This window comes from Alligator mississippiensis, chromosome 3 (genome assembly GCF_030867095.1).
Source record: "Alligator mississippiensis isolate rAllMis1 chromosome 3, rAllMis1, whole genome shotgun sequence".
NCBI lineage: Eukaryota > Metazoa > Chordata > Crocodylia > Alligatoridae > Alligator > Alligator mississippiensis.
In genome coordinates, this window is record NC_081826.1 from 138,037,920 (window position 1) to 138,059,995 (window position 22,076).

The window sequence follows — 22,076 nt, forward strand, 5'->3', positions numbered from 1 at the left end:
TTTAGCAACAGATAACCCACTTGGCCAGTGCAAGAAATCATGTTGATTCGGTTGCTCAAATCTTTGCAGGGAACTGCACAAAGTCAATTTAATGAGGGTAGTCAGAATTCCATCTGAATGTTAAATGATTTTTTATTATTCCTGTTGTCATGTAAACCCTTTCTTCTGCAGTTATTTTGTGAAAAATGATTTGTGGTAATGGAAGGTGAAGGCTTTGCATACAACCTGTGCTCAGCATTGTCATTTGTTTTCTCCTGATTGAATCAATTATATGATGTTAATCTGTGCTTTTGCAAATGGTTGGCTCTCTACACCCAAGAGAGGGGGCATTAAATCTTACTGCATTTTCTTTAAAAAAAGATATTTCAGACTACAGATGAGTCAGGCAATGTATTTCTAAGGGTCAAGTATGATTACAAAGAGGTGGGGAATTTTATAATGAAAGTATCCATCATTTATTGTAATAACTAAATAAAAGGCTGCTCTGATTGCTTTACTTAATTTTTTCAGCTTCTGTAGTGCCTATCACCGTGACAGATAGGCTTTTCAGGTGCAAAAATGTAAAATGCAAATTAGTTCATCAAATACTAACCAAGAGAGATTCATTCTGCCCTGAAGGTCACTAGATTTAGACTCCTACAAACTATTAAAGATTGGGTGTTCAAAAGAAGTGAACCCTTATCTGAAAATGCTCTGCTAGCAGACACAGTGCAATCAAGCAAATGTTTCCATAACTACTGTTTCCCACCTGATTGCAGCTGCTGTGACTTGCTAAAGGTGAGAGATGAAAATCTGTGTCAGTGACAATTTTGTGTCTGTGGCCAAGCGAATTAACAAGAAGTCACCATAGAGGAAGACCACTTCAGGGTATGAGAAACGTCCAGAGATGTAGCATAGGCATGATGACTGCTATGCTGCAGCTGGCATAATTGAAGGTTTGTCTTCTGGGTCTTCTTTTTGTCCAAATAGCCTCCCATGGCCTTTGGGATAGAAAAAGATGTCACCAAGATGAAGTGGATCAGTTGTGGCAGGACATGTTAGGATCTGCTTTACTAGGTAAAACATGTCACCTGCTATCCGCATTAGGGCTACATATGTTTTGGGGCCTGATGCAGAATAAGGGGAGATGTGTTCTTCTTATCAATGGATTTTCTGTCTTCCTTGTTGTCCTGAGCTTCCTTGCCAGGACCCATTCTGATCCATTCCTCTGGGTGAAGCATGATTCAGCATGGGTCCCAGCAAGGAGGCACAGGAACTGGGGAGTTCCCTGTGCCCTGTGCCTCCACACTGGGACCTGTGTCAGGTTCTGCACTGACCCATGCTTCCCATGCTCCTGTGCCAGGATGTGCGCTGATCCATGGCTCTACATGAAGCACAGGTCATCCTGGAACATGGAGTAGGTCTCATTGTGGAGGCACAGGGCTCTGGGAATCCTCCAGCTACTGTGCCTTCCTGGGATGCATATCTTTAAGCAGGGAAAGCACAAGGTTCCCCACTTCATGATATATACCTGGGGCCAAATCTCTAAGTGGCCACTAAGACCAGGAGACCCCAGTGGTACATCTTACAAGCAGGGAAATCCTGGCTTTCCCCACTTACTGAGATGTGCCCCAAGATTCCCTGTGGTAAGTCTCTATAAGAGGGGAAAGCTGGGCAGGCTTCTCCCACCCCACCCCAGCTGGGGTCTGTCTGGCCAGGGCATAGCAGCCCCTGTCAGGGTCCCTCCGAGGGGCTTGAGAGGAGGGTGGTGCTTGATCCTGCCAAGGAATCCCCTGAGCTGCACAGGATCAGACCTCTGGAGCACTTACGCAGGGTGTCAGGAGAACGTGGGCAGCTCTGGCTGCCCATACTCTCTCACCACAAGTAACTAGATGTCCTCTGCAATGAAGCAGCACAATCTATGATGACCTTTGTCACTGCCACAAATTTGGGGCATTTATGGCCCAACAAAGGGTATGGACATTTGTTTGCATCACCTTTGTGCCATCATAATTTTTTTATGGCAGTCAAAAGGTTAGGAAAAGTGATGTCCATTTCCACTCTTTGGCTAAGTACAGACATTTAAAAAGCCTGAGCCTGAATCAGTTCAATCATTGCAGGTTAGTCTAACCTGCATAGACTGAACCAGCAAGCAAGTCAATAGACATTCACTTTTGATTCCGGAAATGCAGCCACCTGCCTGTAATGGCTCAGGCCTGAAGCTAGGAGGTGATAGAGCGAACCATTCCTTCCTTTCTGCAGTGGCCAGAAGGGAAGCTGAGCTGGGGTGGGGGGAAAGGGTGACCAGGCCCCAGCAGGTTGACTCGGGAGGTGTTTGAACTCCCACCCTGGTCTGCATGGTCCCCATTCAGGGTGTGCGTGGAAGTGGAAGGGGGAAGCAGCCCCTGCCAACCCTTCCCCACACCCTTGCTGCTGGAGCAGTGGGGGCAGTGCCAACCCTGGCAGCAGCCTCAAGCAAACATGGAATGGAAGGGGTTTAATTCCTGCCCTCCATCCCTTATCCCACTGGCATGGACCCCAGCTGGGGTCTGCCAAGTAGGGAAACAATACCCCCTGTCAGGCATTTTGCCCAGCTCACCACTAGGGCGACAAGGACTGTGTCCAGCCCCAGCAGCAGCTTCAAGCGAATGGGGGACCTGGTCAGGCAGACCCTGGTTGGGGTCCTTTGGGGGGAGAGGAGAGGGAGAGGAGAATAAACCCTTTCCCTGCCCCCTACACCTCAGAGGTCCATGCTAGCAAGCATCTGGCCACACCTCTGCCCCTGCTGGTGGAGCAGCAAGTGGGGAGGGACCCTGACAGGGGTGGCTATGCCCTGGCCAGGCGGACCCCAACTGGGGTAGGGTGGGAGGGGGGAATAAACCCCTTCCTTGCCCCTTTACCTTAGGGGCCCATGTTGGGCCAGCATCTGGCCACACTCCATCCCTGCTCCAGCTAGAGAGCAGAGGGGCAAGGCCAGCCCTGCTCTGGAGCAGACAGCACAGCTCACCCCAGGGCTGCAAAGCATGCTGAGAAGCTGGGGGACTCTGACTGAACTTAAACCAGGAAGGGGTCTAGGACAGAAGTTCCATTAACCAATTTGCCTTCAATCAATTAAGTCTGATACTGCATTCAAACAGGTTTATCTTAAATCAGTTTTGGCCATTTTGAGACTGGTTTATGTGCACTGAGCTTCTGTTTTGTTAGAGGTTGAAACTAGTTTCTGATCACTTAAACCAGTTTATGTGTAACTTCTGTCCTTAGCCCTGGAGTCATTCAGCCAATGTAATTTATAGCAGGCCTCAAGGTTCTCTTGCTCCTGTTAGTAGGAACTAGACCTTTGCATCCTCTTTCAGCGCAACTGAGTGTCAAGGCTAGCACATTAAGAAAAGCAAACAAGCACAAAAGTACTCATTCAAGTAAAGCTGAAGTACAATAGTACCTAATTAAAACTGAACAGTGAAGAGCATTGGTGAGTAAGTACAAAGTCCATTAATACAATAGGGCAAATCAACACATCGAAAGGCTAGGAAAAAAATTGAAGTACAGTAGACATAGTTTTAGCTTTAGGTTTCTTTACATGTCCATTTTCTATTCAAGGATATCGGCCTTGTTAAAAACACCAGTAAGCAATTTTAATTTCCCAGTATTTCTCCAGATATATCAGACAATATGATTATGAGGCTGGAAAGGAACAACTATGCATATTATGCCTGGTGCCTGATCAACGTTGCCAGTAGGGGTTGTGTTGACAGTAGCTGGAGCCAAACAAAATTCAAAATTGGGAGGTGTAAGTTGGCAATAACAACAGCCTTTCATTTGTATAAGGTGTCATTTGTTATAGACCAATGAAGGAAAAATTACTTCATTTCTTATATTAGAGCTAAGCCTGTATTTTCATATGTCATCATGCAGTGCAGCTAGTATAGAGGCTTGTTATTAGGGCTCTGCTCTGGCTTGTACGTGTATCTAACCTCCACCTTACCTGATTTTTCAGCATCTTTATAGCCAATAAAAGATGGGCCAGTACAAATGATGAAATTGAATGGAATGTAACTTTAAAATTATATTCTTCTCTAACCACATTATGGTTTCTTTCCTTCCTCCCACCAACAGCAAGACCACCACCATCTCCTCCTCCTCTACCTCTGAGCCTCAGCAATCATGTTTCCTTCTCCCTCTCACTTAAATACCTTGTGTCACACTTGACAGTCTTTTCTGAATGAGAAGGAGAGGAAGAAGAAGTGCAGTTCTTAGTAGTCCCATCATTACTGCTTACTGCAGTGAATGGGGTGGGGTTATCAAGATATGAGAAGTGATGAGCCATCAGTCTTTCCTTCCTACTGTTGGTGAACATGCTGTGTCTGCAGCATTTACAACCGGGGAGTGAAGGACTGATTTATTTTTGTCTTTTATTACTACCTATGTTGCTGAGAAGATACAAAAAATGTTGTTCAGTGCTATTTTTCAATTAGCAAAATTAAATTCTAATGTGACATAATTTTAATGTTCAGCTGCTGTAAGACCTGAGATGCATTAAAACAGCAGGGAGGGTGAATATTTTTGAAATGCACATCTGAATTGGATCAAGGCTAACTTTTGGCACCTGGAAAATGGTGGCATAATAATTAAAGAGCCTCATCCTGCAATATTAATCAACATTTAAAAAATTACTTTTTGGAAGTTTTACAGGATATGTTTATAAGTGTTTTGGGCTGTATATCAAATTTGAACTTGTGGATAATATGTCACCTAAAATTGGTGTTGGAAGGATATGCTGGTCTACAATTCATACTAGAAATCAATTGATATTTTTCCTTTACTTTCCAAGAGACTTGCAAAGCATACTTTTGAAAATGTCAATTGCATTCTACCAATAAATCAATTAGTTGAAAAGGCATTCTGCATTGTTGTCACTGAATGTTAATGGCAAGAAACATGGAAGTAAATGTTTTCAATTGACACCATTTTCAAATATTAACAAATTGCATTCATACTTGAGCAAATGTGTATAAAAGGTGAAAGTTCCTCTAGGTTTCCTTTATACATAGAGAGACAGACATGCATGTTATCTGCAATATTGTCCACTCTGAATCATAGACTGACCAGAGAAACCTAATAGATCATCTTGTGCATGGTTGAGAAGATCTGTTGACTTCTGTTCTTTCTTGGACATAGAAGTGGCTGTTATTTTTTGGTCATTTACAGGGCATTTGGAGGGTTCACATGCCCACAGGAATTCTATTCCTGGATATGTAGATGTATACACACCGATGACTATGTTGAACTATGTAGTCATACAGACTAGCAACAAAGTAAGCTCAGCTTCTCACTGTCCTGCCCTGACCCCTTCCCAAATAGCTAAGTGGCACTCACCTGGGAAGCCAGAAGGATATTCAACCTGGGTCTCTGACTTCTGAGAACAGTACTCTACCTGCCCCTCTGCCATACCATGGATAGTTGTTCTCTATCCTACCAGTGCTCAGTCTCCAGCCTGCAGGGCCATGTCATCTAACCCATGGTGCTCCTTACAGGTCCAGAAATTTGGTGCAAGGAAGCAACAGCAGAAATAACTGTTGCAGCTTCCAGAGCTACAGCTATTAAAACTGAAATGTTCTCCTGCCACTAAATTTTGAAGCCATGCAATTCATGCTACCACTGCCCTCCCCTCCTAATTTTCTGAGCCAGTGGGGAGTCCCACAAGCCAGATGACATGGCCCCATATGCTGGATCATACCCATCAACTGACCCCACATGCCAACCCCATGTTGGATCTAGCCCAAAGACTGACTGTCCCCACAGGGCCAAAACATTGAGTACCTCTGCTCTAACCTGTTTTCTGGCACTCTTTTTTAAAGCTGTTCCCCTAGGCAGTCCCCAAAGGGAAATGTGTGAAAGATACATGGGGCAGGAGGGGCAAAACAAGCCCTAGGCTTTTAGCTCAGGGAAGGACCCCTAGACCTAGGTTAGGCACATGCTCCCCATAAGGAAAAAAACCCACTTCCCTCCTGCACAGTTATTTAACCTTTTTTTTTTCTTCCTGAGGGCTATATTAGTGACTCGGGTTTAGAAGGTGCTGGAGAAGAGTAATGCTTGACCTGTGGTATGCTGGTTTCGGTGCTGTATTGGGAACTCAGACACACCCAGTTTCAAAGACCCTTTGATGGAGAAGAGCTATCATAATCTACTGGGGGCTGTTATGCTTAGTTGGTAGAACCAGAAGTAGAACTGGGGATTGCAGGGGGTTAGAAACCAAGAGTCAGGAACAAAATACTAAGCCAGGGGACCAACTAGAATCAGGGGTCAGGAAGCAAGCCAAGGTCAAGCCAAAGTTTGGAATCTGAAGGGCTGGATGCATGCTTGGGCAGAAGCTGGAGAAGTTACCAGGACAAGAGTTGCCCAAGTTGTGGAGACCAGTAAGTTGTGCAGAAAGTCTCAGATGCTGGAGGAGTTCCTTAAAAGCAGCCACAGAACTAGTCAGAAATAAGGAGCTGGAGGTCAGCTGGCTCTGATTAGTTTATTAAGTGTAGCTGACCCAGTTACAACAACTTCAGGATAGAAGCCTGACCTAGCCTGACATAGCTGGCCATGTTACACAGGCTGTAGGTCAGGAGCCTTACAGGGGCCTAGAATCCAGGGTATCTAACATCTCAGGTGAGTGTCCCAGCCATGCAGTCATAGCAGCAAAAAAAGAGATGGACACCCATGTACACACCTTCCTTCCTAGTCCTGATGCTAAATCTAGTAGTCATGGGTCTTGGCTACCTCCAATATCAGGCATCTAAGAAAGCTATGTGTCCACAATGATGCGCATACGTGGTATTGCCAGGACTGCATATGCTCTGTATGCACAACTGTGCAGTAGTGCATAGTCATCCATGTGCATGGGGCTACTCATCCAGGAATAGAATTCTTCTGGGCACCTGAATACCCAAAGTGCCATATAGAAAACGAAGAAAAGACCACTTAGATGACTAGGAAAGGTTAGAATGTCAGCCTTAGTTTCCTCTCTGTATCTGCCATCCTTTCCCTGCCTATGTCCCCTGCCCACCATCTCCCAGCTTCTTTATCTTTAGTCCACACGGAATCCATCAATGGCTACAGTGTGGAGTCTGGGCTAATGGACTGTCTTGATAGTAAGTATGAGGCAGTTGTGAGGAACAAAAAATGGAATTACACAGTAGGAATGGATGCTTTTGCTGGAGCCCATTAGACCTAGAAGTTTGCTTGGTGGAATGGATAGCATCCTGCTAAAGTATGTTATTAGCCTACCATATTGTATTCTTTACCAGTCATGGGTATGTTAAGAGTGGATTTAGTTTCACTAGAAATCTGCTAGGAAAATCATTATTTTATACTTCTCATCAAAGGTATCATTCAAAATACAGAACTATTGCCTGTCCCTATGTGTCCATTCTAGTTTTTCTTTTCCATCTTCTTAATAAATGTAAAAGGGAAATCTGAAATTCCTCTCACCTTCTAACCTACATAACTTTACTACAGCCTGTGCATTTCATATAGCCTTTTATAAAACTATTTGTCTCACTGGTACACCCTCACTGTCAATATGCAGGGGTAATGAATCTTTAACGCTATGTTAGATTTTGACATTGACAAGTAGTTAACATAATTACTCTTCTAGCACTTTGCTGCTGCTTTGCATTAGGAGACTGAAAAAATATTTTGAGAAATTCTCACTGTATAGTGGGGAGATGGTTTGTAGGAAGGTTGACATTAGTGGGTTCTCTCAATACCAGCTTTAAAGAGGAGGCAGGATAATGATGGGTTTAGAACTAGAGCTTTCAAGCAATGGATTTAAGTGAATGAGATCTCAAATCATTGAGTGGGATTTTAGATGTCTCACTGAAACACACTGAAGCGATACCATTCATTACAAGAATTGAAAGACTTCATAAATTGCCTGAAAATGAACTAAAAATGAAGAAGCCTCATTCCAGTTATTGAGACTTTGAAAGTCCTAGTGATCAGTGGAACACTTGGCACTATAATATGTGAAACTAATACATAAAATAAATATAATAAAGTTAAATTAGTGCATAAAAGGATACCATTCAGATTTGCATGAAAATATTTTTTTTCAGTGAGTTCTTGTTTTTCTTTTTCACTGCTGCTTATTCCTTCACAAGTCATTATCTACTGTTAATAGCATGCCAATTGATAAGAATGCATGAAGACATCAAGTTAGGGAGAAATAAAAGGAAGAAAATAACCCTTAGACCCTGATTTTAATGATAGTAAAAGCAACTAAAAATGAACATCATGTTGGTCTTTTCAATCCCTCTGTCTTCTCTGCACAATCGTGCATGCATGCATTTGCACACATGCCAGTGATACATTAGAAAGGTACCGGTCACCATGCTGGCCACATGCTACTATAAGAACTTCAAGATAGAAAAATATTTCAGGGTTAAAGTCTCCACTCCTCAAGGCACGGCACAATTTGCAAAGGAAATATGCCATTCCCTATGCAAACATGCATGCATACAGAATGGTGTGTGAGAGAAAGAAAGAATAAAATCTTCTGCTGGACCATTTTGAGTCTCATCATTATAGGAAAAGGCAAGTTAAAAAGACATCTTGTGTTTTGCTGGAACATGGTTTTTACAGGTTTCCCTTGCTTTATGCTGTACATGCGTTCCTGGAAAATGGCGCATAACTCGAATTCACTTTACAATGTAACAGATAGAGATATGTTCCAAGACCTCAACTGTGCTGATTCCCAGATCCATTTCTACCACTTTTACAAGATAAGTTTGGTACTCACCAACAGCAGACAGTATGCACAAGCACAGGGCACTATCATAATGGGGATGGCAACTACAGAAACACGTGTTGCAGACAACAAGCAAGGAGCACAGCGCCACACAGGAGACTATATTTTGGTGTGTGTCACTCCCACAGTGCACCGCACAAAGCAGCTGACTGCAGGCTTCCACCGCACCGATTGCATAAGAGTGAATTTACCTTGCATATAACGAATTGTTGGTATAAAAAGGGTCATCACATAAGAGCAAATTCGCACATAGAGAACCTGCATAAAGTGAGGGAAACCTGTACCTGGTCTCAGTCTGGGTTCTTTTAGAAAGGTTTTTCATAGCTTCATTGCATATGAATTTGATTCAAACCCTAGGTTACTAAAAGCAAAAATTCAAAAAGATATGAAGAGCTCTTTCAGGACAAACCAAAATTAAAATAAACAAACAAACAAAAAACTTTCTAGGAGATTTTTCAGTATGTAAAATACAGTAATATTACTTCATCTATAAGAAAGATACTTAAGGAATTTTTAACAGCTTTTATAAGCTCCATGAGTATCTTTGACGTGCTCACCAACTAACATATATTTTTAAATCACACTGAGCGTCCCTGCTTGGCTCACTGATTCAGCTAGAAATCCAAATGGGGAAATTATCCAGAAAACTGTCACAGTATTTGAAGGATGTGTTCATCATGATGACTGAGTTGAACAGAAAGTTCCACATCCAGTGAACAAAAGGGAAACAAACAAAAACAAAACAGAAAGAGAGAGGTGAGGCATGGATCAAAGTGATTCAGTTTATTACCCTCCTTACAGTGCTGTAATTGTGCTGGGTATTTCTGGATATGAAAGTTATACTGACTGCTTCTGCCATCCCTCTATCATTGCTTGCACTAATGAGAATGCTGCTAGAATTTATGCACGTGAATGTCTGACATTGTGGTAACTAAGTGTGGTAATTAATGCATAGGGCTGGATGATTTCTTCTTTATGTTCTTTCTTTCTTTCCTTTTTTTGACTACATTATTTGGCAAAGAAAAGCAGTTACATTTCTAGACAAAACTGTCTGTACACGTATTGTTGAAATCCCTAAATAACTGTGTTTGGGGGAAAAGTCATACAGCAAGAAAAAGGGAGGGGGTACCCATTCCCCTTTAACACAAGGGCTAAGTATGAATGGACAGTCAAGAAGCCCAAGGCTGAATAGATTCAGTCTTTGCAGGTTAGTCTTGATGCAGAGATTAAACTGAGAAACAATTGGATACACATTTACTTTTGATTCAGGAAATGTAGCCATATGCCTGCAGTGGCTCAGGCCAGAAGCTGTGGGGGAGGAGAGGTGCTAGAGCACACTGCTCTGGCACATAGCCAGCATGGGCTGTGTGTTCGCTACCCCTTCCTGCTGCCCCCAGGGTCTCTGGGATTTGTAGTCCATAGTCACAGCCTGCAGTAAGGTTCAGTAAGTTTAGCAGGGCAGAGTAGCTCTGTATTTGGGGAAAGGTGGGTTTAACCCCCCTCCCTGGCCTCAGTCCCCAGCCAGGGTTTGCCTGGGAGCGACAGTCCTTGCTACCCCCCAACCCTTCTCTGCTGGAGAAGACCGCACAGCCGAGTCCAGGGCTGGAAAGCATGCTGGGATGCTGGAGGGGCTGTGATTTAATCTGAACCAGAAAGCAGTCTGGAGCAGAAGTCTCATAAACTGGTTTGACCCAAATCAGTGAAGTCTGATACTACATTCAACGAGGTTTATCTTGACCAATTTCAGCCATTTGGAAACTGATTTATGTGCACTGAGCTTCTGTTCTGTTACAGATGTAAACCAGTTTCTGATCACTTAAACTGGTTTGTGTGCAACTTCTACACCTAAGAGGTTTGTTTTTAGGATACTTACCCAAGCTATTGGGTATTTAGGTTCAGATCCCTCCTCTGCTGAAATTGAGACCACATCCCTTGCCCTAACCATGAGGGTTGTAACCATCAGGCTAACATGCATTCTTAAGGGAGGATAGAGGAATTTGCTATCATTCTCTCCTGATAACAACCAGATTAGAGTCATCTTTACTCTTGCTCCAATTTCATGAATATTGGAGAGGTTCAGAGGACCATGGCCTCTGAACCCGAAGTAGCTCTTCAATTTAAAATTTTCATTTATTTTTTTAATTTACTTTATGCATTGGGTATGCCTTCCTGCAGCCATGAACAATGCAATACATGAAACACCAATTCTGTAAACCTATGAATGCATCTACTTCTGTAACATACCATCATCTGACACTTAAAACTGAGTCACCAAAAAGCAGAGAGGATGAGGAGGACTCACCCACCTTTTTATTAATAGCTTTTCAGGATGGAACAAGATCATACTTAGGTGTCTAAATAAGTCTGTGCATGCATTTACCATGGGGAATAGAATCTGGCCTATGCTGTGCAATCATTCATGTATGTACTATAGGTTTGTGTTTGCCACAACTGAGCTAAGGGTATATTTGTCACTGCAACTTTTCAGGTAACACTGATAGCTGATATGGCTCCTGAACCAATCAGTGTCAAATGCTGCCGATTTTAATATTTTAATTTAATTTAATGTTTATAGAATCATAGTACTTAGGGTCGGAAGGGACCTAAACAGATCATCAGGTCCAACCCCCTGCCCCGGGCAGAAACAGGTGACGGGGTCATATCGTGCATATTGTTAAAGCTGTGCATGACAATAAGGTCTGCTCCCTCATGTAAATTCAAATGATTTTCTGATCTCTGGATGGCTCCTTCTTGATTGGTTGTGGGAAATGGGGAGAGGATTGGAAAGGGCAGCATCTCCAAAGTATTAGCTTATCAAAGTACACTAAATACTTATTAGTGTTAAAAAACCAAGCTGCCACTTAAAGTACTTTGGGTGGACTTTATTAGTAGGATCATTTGTCTCCTTTCTTAAATATTGTAAGAGAAGATAACACGTAAGAACATAAGAATGGCCATTTACTGGGTCAGATCACAGGTCCACCTTGCCCACTATCCTGTGTTACACAGTAGCAGAGAGCAGAAACTGAAAGGGAGAGTGAACTGAGTATGACCAGGGTTTTTTCCACTGTTTCATAGGTTTCATAGGCATTAGGGCTGGAAGGGACCTCGGAAGATCATCGAGTCCAGCCCCCCGCCCAAAGGGCAGGACGTCAGCTGGCGTCATAGGATCCCAGCAAGATAAGCATCCAGTTTCATCTTGAAGGTGTTCAATGAAGGCGCTTGAACAACCTCCGGTGGCAGGCTGTTCCAGACCTTGGGGGCTCGGACAGTAAAGAAATTCTTCCTTATGTCCAGCCTGAAACGATCTTGTAGTAGTTTGTGACCATTCGCCCTCGTCATCCCTTGGGGCGCTCTGGTGAACAAACGTTCCCCTAGATACTGGTGGTCACCCCTGATAAACTTGTAGGTGGCCATCAGATCACCCCTGAGCCTGCGCTTTTCCAGGCTAAAGAGCCCCAGGGCTCTCAGCCTGTCATCGTAGGGTCTGCTTCCCTGACCTCTGATCATGCGTGTGGCTCTTCTCTGGACTCTCTCAAGCTTCTCCACATCCTTTTGAATTGTGGAGCCCAAAACTGGACTCAGTACTCCAGCTGCGGCCTCACTAAGGCCGAGTACAAGGGGAGAATGACGTCCCGGGATTTGCTTGAGAAGCATCTATGGATGCAAGCCAGCGTTTTGGTCGCTTTACTAGCCGCAGCATCGCATTGCAGGCTCATGTTCATCTTGTGGTCAATGATGACCCCCAAGTCTCTTTCTTCCATAGTGCTAACCAACATAGCACTGCCGAGCCTATAAGGATGCTGCGGGTTTTTTTTCCCAAGGTGGAGAACCTTGCATTTATCGGTGTTGAACACCATCAGATTCTCATCTGCCCACTTGCTGAGCCTGTCCAGGTCAGCCTGGATCATCCGCCTGTCTTCTGGTGTGGATGCTTTGCCCCAAAGTTTGGTGTCATCGGCGAACTTGGCCAGTCCGCTTCTGACTCCAGTGTCCACATCATTAATGAAGATGTTGAATAGTATGGGTCCAAGGACAGAGCCCTGGGGGACCCCACTGGTCACAGGACACCACGACGAGTGACTTCCATCAATTACCACCCTCTGGGTCCGACCCCGGAGCCAATTTTCCAGCCAGTGGATCGTGGGGGACCCAAGGCGACAATTGGCCAGTTTCTCCAAGAGACGATCATGAGACACCAGATCAAAGGCTTTTTTGAAGTCAAGATATATGACATCAATCTCATCTCCCTTGTCCAGGTGATAGGTCACCTGGTCGTAGAAGGAAATGAGATTGGTCAAGCAAGACCTACCCGCAACAAACCCGTGCTGGCTATCCCTTAAGATGTTGGCGTCGGCCAGTCCATTAAGGATGGCCTCCTTAATAAACTTTTCTAAGATCTTCCCTGGGATAGAAGTCAGGCTGATGGGCCTATAGTTAGCCGGATCCACTTCCCTCCCTTTCTTGAAGATAGGCACCACATTGGCCTTCTTCCAGTCTTCGGGCACTACACCAGAGTGCCAAGAGTTTTCAAAGATCCGCGCTAGAGGCTGGGCTATGATGCTCGCCAGCTCCTTGAGTACCCTGGGGTGAAGATTGTCAGGGCCGGCTGACTTGAAGGTATCCAGCTTCTCAAGATGTTCCTTCACAAAGTCAGCATTAATGGAGGGCAGGGGATCACCCTCACCCGGACTTCCCGGCCCTGTAGCGGGCACGGGCGTCCCATGGGGCTGATGAAAGACCGACGCAAAGTACCTATTTAATAGGTTGGCTTTTTCCTGGGCATCAGTTGTCAGTTGCCCCATCTGGTTCAGCAGGGGTCCAACGTTGCCCCTGCTTTTCCTCCGGCTCCCCACATATCTGAAAAAAGGACTTTTTATTGTCCTTGATGCTCAAAGCTAGCTGGAGTTCAGTTGCAGCCTTGGCTTTCCTGGTCTGCTCCCTACAGGACCGGACCAGTGCAGAATAATCCTCCTTGGAGGTGACTCCCATCCTCCATCCTTTGTAGGCCTTTCTTTTTAGCCTCAGGAGGTCTGCTAGGTCCCTGGAGAGCCAGGGGGGCTGCTGTGCCCTCTTGCTGCCTTTCCTCCGAGATGGAATAGACTTAGTTTGTGCATTGAGGATCGCTCCCTTGAGGAGCAACCACTCTTCTTGAACCCCCCTCTCCCTGTGGTCACAGTCCCTTAGGGCCTCACTGACAAGCCTCCTGAGCTTGTCAAAGTCGGCTTTCCTGAAGTCAAGGACTTGCGTGTTGCTGACTGACTTGCCAGCTTTTCGGTGGATGGTGAAGGTGATCAGCTCGTGGTCGCTGTCACCCAGCTTCCCATCGATCACTAGGTCGCCGACTAGGTCCTCCCCAGTAGCCAGCACCAGGTCGAGCAGCGCTTTGCCTCTCGTTGGCCCATAGACTTCTTGAGTCAGGTAGAGGTCATCCATGCACAAGAGGAAGCTCTGCGACCGCTCAGATTTTGCTGAGCGATCCTCCCACGAGATGTCTGGGTAATTGAAGTCACCCATGACAACCATGGTCCTGGAGCAAGCTTCCTCAGCCAGTTCCTGGGCAAACTCCTGGTCTAGCTCAGGACTATGGGTGGGAGGTCTGTAATAGTCTCCCACCATTGTGTCCCCTATGCCGTGTTCCCCACGGATTTTAACCCAGAGGGTCTCCAGCCGTCCACCCTGGTCGCCAATATCGGCTTGCAGGGACGCGTAGCTTTCCTTAACATAGAGAGCTACACCCCCGCCCCTTTTCTCTACACGATCCCTCCTGTACAGGGTATAGCCATCTATCCCCGTGGTCCAGTCATGGGTGGAGTCCCACCAGGTCTCCGTGATCCCTATGACATCATAATTGTTTGCACTGAGCAGGAGGATGAGCTCCTCCTGCTTATTCCCCAAGCTCCTGGCATTTGTGTACAGGCAGGCAAGTGCCCCCTGGGGGGCTCCTTCCTTGCCCACAGATTTTACCAGGGCTGGGGCTGGGGTGGGCTCCCTTGAGTGCCGTGATCCACTGGCTTTGCAAGGATTGTTCAGCGGGCCAGCAGTGGCGGCCGTCCCCCCGTCCCCCAGCGGGCTTAGTTTAAAGCCTGGTGGAGCAGGTCAGCCAGTCTGGCTGAGAAGAGCCTCCTCCCATTTCCTCCCTGTTCCTCTCTCATTTCCAGCTTCCAGCATTTAGGCTAAGTACAGGCAGTCAGAAAGCCCAGGGCTGAATCAATTCAATCTTTGCAGCTTAGTTTAAACTGCATAGATTAAACTGATAAGCAAGTGAACAGGCATTCATTGTTGATTCCAGAAATGCAGCCATGTGCCTGCAGTGGCCCAGGCCAGAAGCCGGAGGTGCTAGAGCATGCCTCCCTGCTTTACTGGAGCAGACAGCTTGGACTAAAGCTAGCCTACCCATCGTGTGTGTGTGTGTGGGGGGGGATTATGGGAGAGGTGTAAAGCATCCTGGGATGCTAGGGAACTGTGAGTTAACTCAAACTTGGAGGGGATCTGGGACAGAAGTTCAATAAACTGATTTAACTTAAATCAGTTAAGTCTGATACTACATCCATCCAGGTTGATCTTAAACCTGTTTCAGCCATTTTCAAAGCAGTTTATGTGCACTGAACTTTTGTTGTGTTACAAATCTGAACCATTTTCCTAGCACTTAAACCTGTTTTTGTGTAATTTCTGTCCCTAGCCTTAAGGTCTAGGAAGTTCTCATTCAGAGACTGCATCCCTAACTTCTATTGTTGCCGCTTTCCCCAAAGGATTTCTCCAGTCCCTTTTTGAACCTGGCTAAACTCTCAGCTTCCACAACACCTGGTGGAAATTAGTTCTACATTTTAATTACACATGGTATAAAAAAGAACTTCCTTTTGTTAGTTTTAAGCTTAATACAGTAAAATCCCTATTATCCGACATTTGAGTAACAGGTACACTCTATTAACTGGAATTTCCAGCCAGGGGGGAGCTCGCACGTGGCAGCCACCACTGCCACCACCCACCAGACACTGGCAGTGGCTTCAGTAATGGCCAATCTCAGAGAGGGCATGTGCTCTCCCCGTGGACCCTCCATGCATAGCCTGTGAGAGATAGTAATTAATAAAACTCTATGTAGTTGTGTATTGCCATTTGTTATGTTGTAAACCTTTATCCTGTCTCCCCTAAATTATCTCTTTTCTAAACTGAGTAGGCCCAGCTTCAAGTCTCTTGTCATATGGAAGCCCCTCCATACTACTAATCATCCTTGTTGCCTTTCTCTTAACCTTCCCTAGTTCTTCTATATCCTTTTTGAGGTGTGGGGACCAGAACTGGGCACTGTATTCAAGGTGTGGATGCATCATGGATTTAAAAAGGTGAATGATGTTTTGTTTACAATTCCTTTCTCAGTAATCCCTAACATTTTTTTTTTTGCCTTCTTGATGGCTGCTAAGCACTGAGCTGATGTTTTTAGTGAACTATGCACAATGACTACCAGATCTCTTTCCCTGTGTGGTAACAGCTAATGTAAAGTCCATCATAGTGAAAATACAGTTTGAGTTATTTTTGCCCAGGTGCATCACTTTACCTTTATCTACACTGAATTTCACCTGCCATTTAGTTACCCAGTCACTCAATTTTGCCCGTCTTTGTCTTTACCACTTTGAACAATTTTGTCATTCACAAATTTGGCCACCTCGCTACTCACCCCTTTTTCTACATCACTTACGAATATGTTAAACAACACCAGTCCCAATACAGATCTCTGGGGAACCTCTGTTTCCTTCTTTGCATCCTGACAATGGACCATTTATACATTTTTCTTTTCATCTTTAAGCCAATTTCTAAATCACAAGTGGACATTCCATGTAATCCTTTGACTTCCTAAGTTAAGAGTCTGTGGTGGGGGACCTTGTCAGGGGCTTCTCGTAAGTCCAGATATACTAAGTCAGCTGGATCACTCCGATCCACCTATTTATTGACACACTCAAAGAACTCTAGTAGGTTGGTGAGGCATAATTTCTCTTTGACAAAGTCATATTGATTCCTCCCTAGCAAGTGAATGTTCATCTATGTGCTAAAAAATTCTTTATTATTGTTTAACACATGGATGAATTTTCCAGGAACAGAAGTTAGGCTCACTGGCCATTAGTTCCCTAGGCCTCCTCTTTTTTAAATATGGGAGTCACATTGGCAACCTGCCAGTCCTCTAGAACTGAAGCAGTCTTTAGTGACAGCTTGCATACTACAGTTAAGAGCTCAGCAGTTTCTGATATGACTTCCTTCAGGGCCCTAGGGTAAATGCCATCAGGTCCCGGTGATTTGCTTCTCTTTAGTTTATCAGTTTCCTCTATGACCTCATCTACTGAAACAGCAATTTGGGTCAGCTCCACTGAGTTGTCCCTAAAGAGAAGTGGTTTTGGTGAGGGAATCTCTCTAACATTTTTCACAGTGAAGACAGATGCAAAGAGTACATTTAGTTTCTCAATTGCCCTGTCATCCTTTAGCACCTATTTTACACCCTGATCACACAAAGGCCCCAAAATACACCATTAATATTTATAGTAGTATGAGTAGACATCTGAATTGGCCTTCACTAAACTCAATGGGTCAGGCCACCAAACTCAGATTTATTGTTTTAGGTCTACACAAGCAAAAATACGTCACTGTACTAGATCTACTCAGTAGTGTTTTTGAGGTTGTTTTTAAATAACTGCAGCACTGAAAAGCATTTTCATTTGAAATGAAAGTCCAGCTTCTGGATCACAAGGAGGCAGCAAGTATGAAAGAAATGCCACTAAGCTGTAACTGTTGCATACTGTTGTTATATAATCCTTGGTTTTGTCTGGAAATGGAAAGCTGGATACCACGTGAAGAACTGCTGCAGTACAGAAGAAAAACACCCACAAATTGCACACTGCTGGTTATGACCTATCACCCATCCCTTGAACCTATACAGAAAATCCTCAAAAAATTGCAACCCATATTAGAAAAAGACCCTATTCTTAAAAAAAATCTTCCCAGAGCCACCCATCCTAGCCTTCAGACAAGCACCGAACCTCGCCAACCTCATCACAAGAAGCAAACTTCCTCAGCCCCAGAACACACCAAAAGGATCCAGACCGTGTCAGGACAAGAAATGCAAAACCTGCCCCCACATCTCCACTACCGCCACTATTACTACACCCCACAACAGAGCCATCAGCATCCCAGGATCTTACAGCTGCACCTCCAGGAATGTAGTATACCTTATCCAATGCACCAAATGCCCTGATGGAAGATATGTAGGAGAGACCAGACAACAACTGCGCACCAGAATGAACGCACACCGGAAATCCATCAAAGACAGAAACACCCAATTACCGGTGGGGGCACAGTTCTCACAGGAGGGCCACTCTCTCTCCAATCTCTCAGTCCTGATCCTCAAGGGAAATTTACACAACACATCCCAGAGACGAGCCTATGAGCTCCATTTCATCAACCTGCTGGATACTAGAAATCAGGGACTAAACACAGACATTGGATTTTTGATACATTCCAATCTGCCTGGCAACTGACTCCCCAGCCCAGCCCAGCCCAGCCCCTGGCTTCTTTACTTTTCATTCCATCCAGGAAGAGCACGCAGCAACTGCTGCAGAGTCCTTAGCCTGACAAAGGGTTTTTGAACCCGAAAGCTTGCTTAATAACTATTCTCCAACCATTTGGGTTGGTCTAATAAAAGATATCAAATTCACCCAAGAAAGCTTTTCTGCCTATATTCTTAGACCAACACGGCTACAACCTAAACCCCTATCACTTCAACTGCTTTTGACTGAGAGGTCTAAAGGATACATTTTTAAACTTTAGTAACAGTATGCTTTTAATAGCTGCATAATATTTTTAAAGTGCTTTGTTTGCTTTGCTCAACATCCGCTTGCACATTATCTTTGATCTAAGATGAAAAATGAATGCTTTCAGACCAAATGGTGGTTTTAGTTAGGGTCTTTTTTGAGTAAGAATGGCATGCAATATGGCACAAACATTAATGCTGTATAGTTGTACAAGCAAAACTGTTGCTGGAGTAAATGTGTTGTTTGCTAAAGAGGGTGTTTTGGAAACCTGTTTCTTACTGGTGTGTATTTCAGGCATATGCTCTGTGAATTTTGAGAAAGACATTGTTGTCATCCACGCACCTCTTTATACAAGGTTAAATCAGTAGCCAGTTCATGCATTTGGCAACTTGTGTATAATATAGATTACAGAAATCATATCTTTTTTCCTGCAGAGCTTTTGTGTGTTGAGTGTTGTTTTGCTTACTGATTAGTTAATGGGTTAGAGTGCTGAATAGCTGAACTCTTGATAGGTAACTAACACCTGCTGATTTAGCAAAGGAAAGTAAATAGGCAAATATCAGCAAATAGATTTATTGTGGTAGATTTGAGCGGGCCTATTTTTCTACATTATAAAATCCCCTGAGTTTTCAGTGGTCATGTAATTTAGATCAGTAAAGCACTGGAGCATCCTAATTTAACATGCTCTCCACCTTGCTTTTATTTGACCACAGAAGAACATTAAGTGTGTGTGTGTGTGTGTGTGTGTGTGCGTGTGTGTGTGTGTATATATATATATATATATATATATATATATATATATATAAGTGAGTGTAAGTGAACAAAGAGCACGAAATGAAAAGGCAGCAGTATCCCTTTGAATAAAGTCATGTCTCTTTCTCATTATTAAATGAAGATATGTCTCTATCAACAAAGAAGCTCCCAGCTAGAGCAAAACAACCCTGAGCTGCTGTTAGTCCCTGCTGTGTGCACTAGATACTGTTTACAGAAACTCAGCCCCAGATATAATAACTGGAATCAATTTTACTTTAAAAAGTTGTTATTACTATTACTGACAGCAAGCTAATGTTCAGTTTGCATGGTCACCAGTTAAACATAACAGATCGTTTTGAAAATTGTGTACTCTATATTTGTATATAAATATATATTGTTGCTTCATTAAGCAGGCATTGCCCTGAAGGATTTACCAACATGCTTCCTTGGTACATTTAACATGATTGATAATACAGCATCACTTTAAAAGACATTCTTTCCCAGAATGATCATTTCCCCAATGAATGATTTTGAAATAGGTGTGTATAACACCTCTCTATTTTTGTTTAATCTGAGTTGTTGTGTTTTTATTCTATACCTGTACAGGAGCTCTCGTTTTCATTTATGGCCACATCTTCATATACATCTTCTGCATGCAGAGAAATTGTTATGGGAACGATCCTGCTGTAATGTGCATCAGAGGTAGAGCACTGTATCAAATGCAGCATGCCAAAGAAAATTTTTCCACACATTGAACACAGCTTCTGGAGTGTACCAGAGTTGGGGACCAAGATGTGGTAAAAAGTGTAAGGGACTGAAAACTAATAGCTTGAAGCCAATGTGCCTAGCACAGCACAACACTAATTGCAGTGAAAGTGTGATCTGGAATTGGTTCTGTCACAATCACCATGCTGTGCGCACCATTATTGTACCAAGGGCAGAAAGTAAATCCATCTTAGAAAATTGAATAGAATGTCACACAGTAGAAGCTGTACTGCAAACCAGTGTTTTTAACACTATAATCTTTCTTCCCTTCCCCCTCCAACTTACCAATATCAGCATTCAGTGTCAGTGAACCAAAGATTCACACACAGTACTTACATACTTGATGGAATTGAGGCATTTCAGTGCCCTCTCTACTCTTGCTTGCTCAGTCTGACAGTCGCTAACTTCTTGTTCCTATGATAAAATATGGTCCTGTCTTACTTCCCTAACATGATTTCTGTGGTTTGTAATTTGCAGTTTTTTAAAGCCTGACCTGGTGGGATGGGGAGGGGGGAGCCAGGATGCCCCCTTGTGGCCATGCAGTTCCTGCCCTGCTCAGACTCCTTAGGTACTCTCCCTTTCCACTCTCTCTTGCCACACTTTTGTTGATATTGTTTGGTTATGAGAAAGAGTGTCCCTGAGCGAGCCCTTGTCTATTGCTCATTGGTGAGTTCCTCCTGAACCCAGCTGATCCCCATCCTGTCCCTCAAATATGAAGGGGCTCTCCTGGCCTGTCTGTGCCCTCTCCAGAGTACCTGTCACCTTAAGGGCTATTCACGGCTTCCGTCTGCTCCTTCAGCCATGCCCATGCCTCACAGATGTTTTTGGTCAGTCACTCTCATCAGCCCCCACTTTAGGCTTCTCTGCCCTTGTTGGGGACTTGACCTTCCCGGTTTCCTCCTTTTTCCTCTTGCTGGCCTCCTTAGCCTAGCCCCACTGTGCTGGACCTTCCTACTGGACCCCTGGCCCTGTTTCCTGCCCCTTCTTGGGCACTGGGCTTTCGTGTTTTCAGAGTTCAGAGCACCTCACTCATTTCTCCAGGTTCAGACTTTAACCCCTCTGGCTTCCATCAGTCTAAATTTTGAGCTCTGACCCCTAGCCAGGCTCACCCCTGTGCCTTCAAGTAGCTCCTCTCCTTGTAGGTTAACTGCAGTAAACCGTCCAGGCACCCCACTGTGGCCTTCTCATCTCCCATTGTAGCCACTCCTGGTCCATCAGCTTAAACCTTAAATCAAAATGCAAGCTCACTCGCTATAACTAAAACTGTCCTCACTCTGGGTCTGAACATAAGCACCAGCTCATTGGCTACACAATGAAACTCCCTCCCCAAACAAGGTCATATCTCCTTGCAAGCCATCAGCTCCTTACTTGCAGTCCCCAGAACAGCTCAGGTATCAGCCAGTCAGTCCCTCTCTTGCAGCCATCTTGCTCAGTCTGCAGGGCCAGACTGACTGCCTGGTTTCAGGCACTGTCTTTATGGGTGTTTATAGGCATGCTCTGGGAGGTGGGGCGGTGGTTCTTTAATTAGCACAGCTCCAAGAGCTGTGCTAATTAAAAGCATCCGGCATGTTACATTTATCAGCATTCCCACACTGAAAAATGGTGGCAGGGTACTTTTAACTAAAGCTCTTCAAATGAGCTTTAAAGCACCCTGCTGCCATTTTTCAGCACAGGGACACTGATACTCGTGACGCAGAAGTCTGTTGGAGCACAGTAGTTACCACACTCCAGCAGACTCGATTCATTACAGCATGTCAGAGCAGCCACCCTGCATGTGCATAGGAGCTCTATGGCTAGCTACAGACATTACACATAAACCAGTTTAAGTTATCAGAAACTGGTTTAAACCTGTAACAGAACATAAGTTCAGTGCACATAAGCCAGGTTCAGCCATTTTTAAACTGATTTAAAATAAACCAGGTTGAATGTAGTATCAGACTTAACTTATTTGGGTCAAACTGGTTTATGCAATGTCTGTCCCAGACCCCTTGCTG

At 44.3% G+C, this 22,076-nt stretch overlaps 1 protein-coding gene across 2 annotated transcripts in view; it reads left to right on the top strand.

The window, feature by feature from the left end:
* The window catches only part of ADCY2 (adenylate cyclase 2), a 430,081-nt gene that overhangs the window by 224,076 nt on the left and 183,929 nt on the right, over positions 1-22,076 (top strand). The window lies entirely within an intron of this gene.